General features: G+C 34.3%; 1 long non-coding RNA gene across 1 annotated transcript; it reads right to left on the bottom strand.

Moving 5' to 3' along the window:
• Nucleotides 1–3,307: 3,307 nt before the first annotated feature.
• Nucleotides 3,308–6,484, bottom strand: LOC114478175 (uncharacterized). The gene is made up of 3 exons (XR_003675820.1): nt 6,211–6,484; nt 5,702–5,794; nt 3,308–3,410 (listed from the first exon to the last, which is right to left on the bottom strand). It is a non-coding gene; the product is annotated as an uncharacterized LOC114478175 (long non-coding RNA).
• Nucleotides 6,485–9,665: the final 3,181 nt, after the last annotated feature.

Here is a 9,665-nt window from a genome sequence, read left to right as displayed (position 1 = left end):
TGTTTGAAAATTTTTCACCTGTTTTCATGCCTTACTATAGCCTTACCTCCGTCATGAGGTGTTTGAAAATTTTTCACCTGTTTTCATGCCTTACTATAGCCTTACTTCCGTTTTGAGGTGTTTGGAAATTTTTCACCCGTTTTCATGCCTTACTATAGCCTTACTTCCGCTATGAGGTGTATGAACATGTTTTGCCCTTTTTTATGCCTTACTATAGCCTTACCTCCGGTATGAGGTGTTTGAAATTTTTTCGCCACTTTTGCCCTTTTTTTTTTTGCCTTACTATAGCCTTACCTCCGTTATGAGGTGTTTCAAAAAAAATTTGCCCTTTTTTGTGCCTTACTATAGCCTTACCTCCATCATGAGATGTTTAAAAATGTTTTGCCCTTTTTTATGCCTTACTATAGCCTTACCTTCGAGATGAGGTGTTTGAAATTTTTTCGTCACTTTAACCCGTTTTTATGCCTTACTATAGCCTTACCTCTTTTATGAGGTGTTTGAAATTTTTTCGCCCTTTTTCATGCCTTACAATAGCCTTACCTCTGTTATGAGGTGTTTGAAAATTTTTCACCTGTTTTCATGCCTTACTATAGCCTTACCTCCGTCATGAGGTGTTTGAAAATTTTTCACCTGTTTTCATGCCTTACTATAGCCTTACTTTCGTTTTGAGGTGTTTGGAAATTTTTCACCCGTTTTCATGCCTTACTATAGCCTTACTTCCGCTATGAGGTGTATGAACATGTTTTGCCCTTTTTTATGCCTTACTATAGCCTTACCTCCGGTATGAGGTGTTTGAAATTTTTTCACCACTTTTGCCCTTTTTTTTTTTGCCTTACTATAGCCTTACCTCCGTTATGAGGTGTTTGAAAATTTTTTGCCCTTTTTGATGCCTTACTTCCGCTATGAGGTGTATGAAAATGTTTTGCCCTTTTTTATGCCTTACTATAGCCTTACCTCCGTTATGAGGTGTTTGAAATTTTCATTCCTTACAATAGCCTTACCTCCGTTATGAGGTGTTTGAAAAATTTTCGGCCTTTTTTTTGCCTTACTATAGCCTTACCTTCGTTTTGAGGTGTTTGAAAAAATTTTCGGCCTTTTTATGCCTTACTATAGCCTTACCTCCATTATGAGGTGTTTGAAGTTTTCATTCCTTACTATAGCCTTTCCTCCGTTATGAGGTGTTTGAAAATTTTTCACCTGTTTTCATGCCTTACTTCCGCTATGAGGTGTATGAACATGTTTTGCCCTTTTTTATGCCTTACTATAGCCTTACCTCCGGTATGAGGTGTTTGAAATTTTTTCGCCACTTTTGCCCTTTTTTTTTTTGCCTTACTATATAGCCTTACCTCCGTTATGAGGTGTTTCAAAAAAATGTGCCCTTTTTTGTGCCTTACTATAGCCTTACCTCCATCATGAGATGTTTAAAAATGTTTTACCCTTTTTTATGCCTTACTATAGCCTTATCTTTGTTATGAGGTGTTTGAACATTTTTCACAAGTTTTCATGCCTTACTATAGCCTTAACTCCGTTATGAGGTGTTTGAACATGTTTTTCCCTTTTTTATGCCTTACTATATCCTTGCCTCCGTTATGAGGAGTTTGAAAATGTTTTCCCCTTTTTTTTGCCCTACTATAGCCTTACCTCCATCATGAGATGTTTGAAAATGTTTTGCCCTTTTTTATGCCTTACTATAGCCTTACCTTCGTTATGAGGTGTTTGAAAATTTTTCACCGTTTTCATGCTTTACTATAGCTTTACTTCCGTTATGAGGTGTTTGAAAAATTTTCACCTGTTTTCATGCCTTACTATAGCCTTACTTCCGTTTTGAGGTGTTTGAAAATTTTTCGCCCTTTTTTTTTTGCCTTACTATAGCCTTACCTCCGTTATGAGGTGTTTGAAAATTTTTCACCTGTTTTCATGCCTTACTATAGCTTTACTTCCGTTATGAGGTGTTTGAAAAATTTTCACCTGTTTTCATGCCTTACTATAGCCTTACTTCCGTTTTGAGGTGTTTGAAAATTTTTCGCCCTTTTTTTTTTGCCTTACTATAGCCTTACCTCCGTTATGAGGTGTTTGAAAATTTTTCACCGTTTTCATGCTTTACTATAGCCTTACTTCCGCTGTGAGGTTTATGAACATGTTTTGCCCTTTTTTAGGCCTTACTATAGCCTTACCTCTGGCATGAGGTGTTTGAAATTTTTTCACCTGTTTTCATGCCTTACTATAGCCTTACTTTCGAGATGAGGTGTTTGAAAATTTTTCGGGCTTTTTTTTGCCCTACTATAGCCTTACCTCCTTATGAGATGTTTAAAAAATTTTTGTCACTTTTGCCCGTTTTTATGCCTTACTATAGCCTTACCTCTGTTATGAGATGTTTGAAAATGTTTTGCCCTTTTTTATGCCTTACTATAGCCTTACCTTTGTTATGAGGTGTTTGAAAATTTTTAGCCCTTTTTTTTGCCTTACTACAGCCTTACCTTCGTTATGAGGTGTTTGAACATGTTTTGCCCTTTTTTATGCCTTACTATAGCCTTACCTTCGTTATGAGGTGTTTGAAGTTTTCATTCCTTACTATATCCTTGCCTCCGTTATGGTTAAAAGGTGTTGGAAATTTTTTAGCCAAAATGTATGCCTTACTATAGCCTTACCTTAAACATGAGGTGTTTGAAACTTGCACTGACAAAGGGGGGGGGGGGGGGGGGCTCTTCTTCTCATGAATATTTTTTGTGCGGAACTTTAGTTTTTTTTTTTTTTTTTTGACTTCTTTCTGCTAAATTGGTGAGTAGTAAAAGTTCCAAAACAGATTCTGGTGAGAACAAATAGCTCAGATGGTTAATAAACTGTCTAATGTGTGAGAGCTTCTGGGTTCAACTCCAGAGTGAGGTGAACAACCAAATAAAACATCACACAGTTGGAGAGAGGAAGGGTGATGAGGGAAGAACAGGAAGGAGTGAGAGAACAGGACTTTTAAAATTGATGTCTATAAGTAACTTTATAAACATTAAACCATCCTCCCTTGGATTTGAACCCCAGACCTCAGTAGGGGGACTCATGATTTACTGAATGAGCTATCATCTCATACAATTACAGTCTTCGGAACTAATATATATATAATATATGTGAAGCCACACCCACCAACTTTCAGAAAGAAAAGCCTGAAAATGTGGACTGGGGCTGATGGTTGATCTTTAGTTTATCACACGTTCAACATTAGAGAACAATATTTCTGCAGAACAATCAAAATAATTAAAGAGTTTTTTTATTAAAACACAAAGTTCATAAAACATAGTTTAAAAAAATTTATTTTGTCAGGTAACAGTTTTAAAAACAGACTTTACAGAAAAGAAGAAGCTGGAAACATAAACGGGAGCTTTAATGATGACGTGTCCTGAACTTTGTCTGAAATCGACCTGGGAAAAAAACAAAACAAACACATTTAATTACATGTCAGAGAAAACATTTCAAACACCTCATAACAAAGGTAAGGCTATAGTAAGACATAAAATAAAGTGAAAAAATTTCAAACACCTCATAACAAAGGTAAGGCATAAAATAAAGTGAAAAAATTTCAAACACCTCATATTAGTAAGGCATGAATTTTGGCCAAAAAATTTTTCAAACACCTCATAACAAAGGTAAGGCTATAGTAAGACATAAAATAAAGTGAAAAAATTTCAAACACCTCATAACAAAGGTAAGGCTATAGTAAGGCATAAAATAAAGTGAAAAAATTTCAAACACCTCATATTAGTAAGGCATGAATTTTAACCAAAAAAATTTCAAACACCTCATAACAGAGGTAAGGTTAGAGTAAGGCATGAATTTTGGCCAAAAAAATTTTCAAACACCTCATAACAAAGGTAAGGCTATAGTAAGGCATAAAATAAAGTGAAAAAATTTCAAACACCTCATATTAGTAAGGCATGAATTTCAGCCAAAAAAAATTTCAAACACCTCATAACAAAGGTAAGGCTATAGTAAGACATAAAATAAAGTGAAAAAATTTCAAACACCTCATAACAGAGGTAAGGCTATAGTAAGACATAAAATAAAGTGAAAAAATTTCAAACACCTCATAACAAAGGTAAGGCTATAGTAAGACATAAAATAAAGTGAAAAAATTTCAAACACCTCATATTAGTAAGGCATGAATTTTGGCCAAAAAAAATTTCAAACACCTCATAACAAAGGTAAGGCTATAGTAAGACATAAAATAAAGTGAAAAAAATTTCAAACACCTCATATTAGTAAGGCATGAATTTCAGCCAAAAAAAATTTCAAACACCTCATAACAAAGGTAAGGCTATAGTAAGGCATAAAATAAAGTTAAAAAATTTCAAACACCTCATATTAGTAAGGCATGAATTTTAACCAAAAAAATTTCAAACACCTCATAACAGAGGTAAGGTTAGAGTAAGGCATGAATTTTGGCCAAAAAAATTTTCAAACACCTCATAACAAAGGTAAGGCTATAGTAAGGCATAAAATAAAGTGAAAAATTTTCAAACACCTCATAACAAAGGTAAGGCTATAGTAAGACATAAAATAAAGTGAAAAAATTTCAAACACCTCATAACAAAGGTAAGGCTATAGTAAGGCATAAAATAAAGTGAAAAAATTTCAAACACCTCATATTAGTAAGGCATGAATTTCAGCCAAAAAAAATTTCAAACACCTCATAACAAAGGTAAGGCTATAGTAAGACATAAAATAAAGTGAAAAAATTTCAAACACCTCATAACAGAGGTAAGGCTATAGTAAGGCATAAAATAAAGTGAAAAAATTTCAAACACCTCATATTAGTAAGGCATGAATTTCAGCCAAAAAAATTTCAAACACCTCATAACAAAGGTAAGGCTATAGTAAGACATAAAATAAAGTGAAAAAATTTCAAACACCTCATAACAAAGGTAAGGCTATAGTAAGACATAAAATAAAGTGAAAAAATTTCAAACACCTCATATTAGTAAGGCATGAATTTTGGCCAAAAAAAATTTCAAACACCTCATAACAAAGGTAAGGCTATAGTAAGACATAAAATAAAGTGAAAAAATTTCAAACACCTCATAACAAAGATAAGGCTATAGTAAGGCATAAAATAAAGTTAAAAAATTTCAAACACCTCATATTAGTAAGGCATGAATTTTGGCCAAAAAAAATTTCAAACACCTCATAACAAAGGTAAGGCTATAGTAAGACATAAAATAAAGTGAAAAAATTTCAAACACCTCATAACAAAGGTAAGGCTATAGTAAGGCATAAAATAAAGTGAAAAAATTTCAAACACCTCATAACAAAGGTAAGGCTATAGTAAGACATAAAATAAAGTGAAAAAATTTCAAACACCTCATAACAAAGGTAAGGCTATAGTAAGACATAAAATAAAGTGAAAAAATTTCAAACACCTCATAACAAAGGTAAGGCTATAGTAAGACATAAAATAAAGTGAAAAAATTTCAAACACCTCATAACAGAGGTAAGGCTATAGTAAGGCATAAAAAAGGGTTCCTTTAAAACACACCACATCCAGACAGGACACATTGAAAACACATTAATTATGTTTATATATATATATATATACAAAAATAGAAATCAGATTTTTACTATGCACTCATGTACCAAGATGAATTTATTAAATAAATGTCTAACAAAGTCAGAAACATACATAACTTGTCATGCAGTTTGTCAGTGCCTTTCATACGTTGTGTCTTTCCATGTTGTCACCACCATGGTTTGCTGTGTTGCATGGGGATGCTCCAAATGCTCCAAAAAAGAAGTCAAAATGTAAGGCTTCCTAACCAAACCAGAGAGGAGAAAGAAATGGTTTGCCAAAGTCAGCAGGAGCGATTAAAAAAAAAAAAAAAAAAAAAAATCATAATCAAACACTTAATTTGCTCTTTTTCACAAATAACATCATTAAAAGCTTACTGTTTGATTTAAAAAATAATAATAATAATAATAATGTAGCCTATGTGGGTAGATAAAACTGAGTTGTGTGTGCAAGCACATTTTCAGGCATTGATTACGCATTATTACAAAAAAAAAAAAAAAAAAAAAACCTGGCTCGAAGTGTAAACAGGTGCTTTAGAAACACAAATTAAATTGAAGACGTCAACACTAGAAGACAGTGAGTTAGTGTTAAATGCAAACATTTAGTTCAACACGATGACATATTAGCTTTTATTCTTCCATACAAGTGTTAAATCTTACCATGAAGCAAATCGGTGGCGCTTTGTGGTTTGATGACGGTAAACCGTGTTCTTTTTTACTTTGTTAGCTTAGCTTAGCTTAGCTTAGCATGCGTTAGTCCACTTTCCAGTACATAATCGATGCTGTCAGCAGGTTCATCTCTGTCAACGTGTTTGCAGGAACTTTGTTTGGCGTGTGTGTGCACGCGTGTGTGTGTGTGTGCGTAGTCTTTAGTTGTAGCGGTCCATGATGTGACGTATCAGGTTGGCTGATCAGCTGTGTGTGTCTGTGTCTGTGTCTGCGTGTGTGTGTGTGTGTCTGTGTCTGCGTGTGCGCCTTACTATTTATATATATCTATAGCCTTACCTCTGATTTTGTATGTTTTTCTCATTTTCCATGCCTTACTGCATTTTCTTTTCAGTGTAAGTGTGTTCATCATATTTGCACTAGTTGTTGTGATAGCCTTATAGTTAGAAAAAAAAAAAAAAAAAAATCAAAAGTTATTACATTTTTATGGTTTACTATGTATAGGCTTACCTCTGATTTTGTTTTTTCCTCATTAGCGCTTTTTTCTTTTTTCAGAAAAACAATTCCAAAATGTTTCCATGTTTATGCCCTACCATAGCCTTTCCTGTGATTTTGTTTTTCTTCATTTTTCATGCCTTCCTACTCCAGTTTAAGTGTGCTCAGTGAATTTTTCACTAGTTTTTAGGGTGTTATCTCAAAAAAAAAAATCCCAAATGTATATGTCTTATTATATATAGCCTTACCTCTGATTTTGGGAGTTTTTCTTATTGTTTTCCATGCCTTACTTCCTTTTTATCCCAGTTTAAGTGTGCTCATCATGTTGGCTCTAGTCTTGTGATAGCCTTATCTCAGAAAACAAAATCCATAGTTTTTCAACTTTTATATCTGATTGTGTTTTTCAGAGCTGACGGAGCTTCATGTCCAAACCATCATGGGAACAGAACCGACCCTCTCCCCCTTTTACATCAACAGAGGATCCACACATTCAGGTTCCTGGGAGTCCAGATCTCTGATGACTTCTCATGGTCAGACAACATCACAGCTATTGTAAAGAGTCCTCAGGTAGAACAATCTGGAACTACTCTCACATGTAAACCCAACACTTCTGTACAGTAATTTTTATCTTCTTCATATTATTAATTTTTTTATTCCAATATTGTTAATTAACTTGCACTTTTTTTCCCCACTAACTGTAATGTTTGTATTTTTAACATGTTTTGCACTGTAAACAGGAGCAGCTTTGTTGTTTGTTCTGGAAAAGTTTTCATAAAAGTGTAAAAGAGTGAAGGATCCACTAAGGAGAGCAAACAGATCCAGTCTGATCTCCAACACATGCACTGACAGGGGGCGGGGCTCCTCTTCTCGTGAATATTCTATGGGCGGAACTTTAGTTTTTTTTTTTTTTTGGGCGTCTTTCTGTTAAATTGGTGAGCAGTAAAAGTTCCAAAATAGCTTTTGGTGTGAGCAAATAGCTCAGATGGTTAAGAGACTGTCTAATGTGTGAGAGACTCTGGGTTCAAGTCCAGAGTGAGGTGAACAACCAAATGAGACACCAGGAAGTGGGAAAGAAGAAGGGTGAAGAGGGAGGAGCAGGAAGGAGGGAGAGGGAGGGAGTAAGAGAGGGAAAAGAGAGAAAAAGACTTTTAAAATTGATGTCTGTAAGACTTTAAAAACAATCAACCTTCCTCCCTCGGATTCGAACCCCAGACCTCAGCAGGGGGACCCATGTCTTAGTGAATGAGCTATTTTCTCATACAATAAAATTGTTCGGAACTAATATATATCATATATGTGAAGCCACGCCCTCATGACGTCAAGCCCCGCCCCTCTGACGTCATGCCACACCCCCTTGAAGCTCCACCCACATGGCCACACCCCCTCGACGTCATCGCCCCGCCCACTTTTTTGTTGCCCCCGCCCACTCCATGAATAATTTTGGAAGCCACGCCCACAAATGAGTAATTTCTAAAGCCACACCCACCAACTTTCAGAAAGAAATACCTGAAAAACCTACAAATGTGGATGTGGACTGGGGCTGATGGTCGACCTTTGATGATGATGGTTGGTCTTGAGTGTCTAACACGTTCAACAGTAGTTATTTTGATTGTTCTTCTGCAGAAATATCGCTCTCTAAAGAGTTTTTTTTCACAAAAAACACAAAGAACAGTTTTAAAGTTTTTATTTTGTAAGGAAAGTTTTAAAAGAAGAAGCTGGAAACATGAACAACAGCTTTAATGATGATGTATCCTGAAGTTTGTCTGACATCGACCTGGGAAAAAAACAAAACAAAAATTTAATTACATGTTGGAGAAAACATTTCAAACACCTCGCCTGTGGTGATCAGACTGTATAATGCATCACTGTAACTTCGCTGCTTGATTGTTGGTAATAAATGTATCATATTTGTATATTTGAAGTTTGTTCTTTCTTTTGTCTTTCACATTTATTCTTTTATTTATGACATTTTAAGTGGCTGTATAGTAATGCATACATTTCAGACACCTCATATTGGAGGTAAAGCATAAAATTAAATGAAAAAATTTCAAAACACCTCATAAAGGAGGTAAGGCTATAGTAAGGCATAAATTTTGGGCAAAAAATTTCTAACACCTCATAACAGAGGTAAGGCTAGTCAGGCATAAAATTTAGTTAAAAAAATTTCAAACACCGCATAAAGGAGGTAAGGCTATAGTAAGTCTTACTAAGGCATAAAATTTAAAGAAAAAATTTCAAACACCTCATATTAGAGGTAAGGCTATAGTAAGGCACAAAATTTTGTGAAAAAATTTCAAAACACCTCATAAAGGAGGTAAAGATAAAGTAAGGCATAAAATTTAATGAAAAAAAATTCAAACACCTCATATTGGAGGAAAGGCTATAGTAAGGCATAAAATTTAATGAAAAAATTTCAAAACACCTCATAAAGGAGGTAAGGCTATAGTAAGGCATAAATTTTGGGCAAAAAATTTCTAACACCTCATAACAGAGGTAAGGCTAGTCAGGCATAAATTTAGTCCAAAATTTTTTTAAACACCTCATAACAGAGGTAAGGCTATAGTAAGGCACAAAATTTTGTGAAAACATTTCAAAACACCTCATAAAGAAGGTAAGGCTATAGTAAGGCATAAAATTTAATGAAAAAATTTCAAACACCTCATAAAGGAGGTAAGGCTATAGTAAGTCATAAAATTTAGTGAAAAAATTTCAAAAACCTCATAAAGGAGGCAAAGCTACAGTAAGGCATAAAATTTTTGTGAATTTTTTTCAAACACCTCATAAAGGAGGTAAGGCTATAGTAAGGCATGAAATTTAGTAAAAAAAATTCAAAAACCTCATAAAGGAGGTAAGGCTCTAGTATGGCATAAAATTTAGTGAAAAAATTTCAAAAACCTCATAAAGGAGGTAAGGCTCTAGTAAGGCATAAAATTTAGTTAAAAAAATTTCAAACA

Source organism: Gouania willdenowi, chromosome 2 (assembly GCF_900634775.1).
Source record: "Gouania willdenowi chromosome 2, fGouWil2.1, whole genome shotgun sequence".
Lineage (NCBI taxonomy): Eukaryota > Metazoa > Chordata > Actinopteri > Blenniiformes > Gobiesocidae > Gouania > Gouania willdenowi.
The sequence above is the reverse complement of the archived record's forward strand: the minus strand, read 5'-3'. Positions and strand labels throughout refer to the sequence as shown.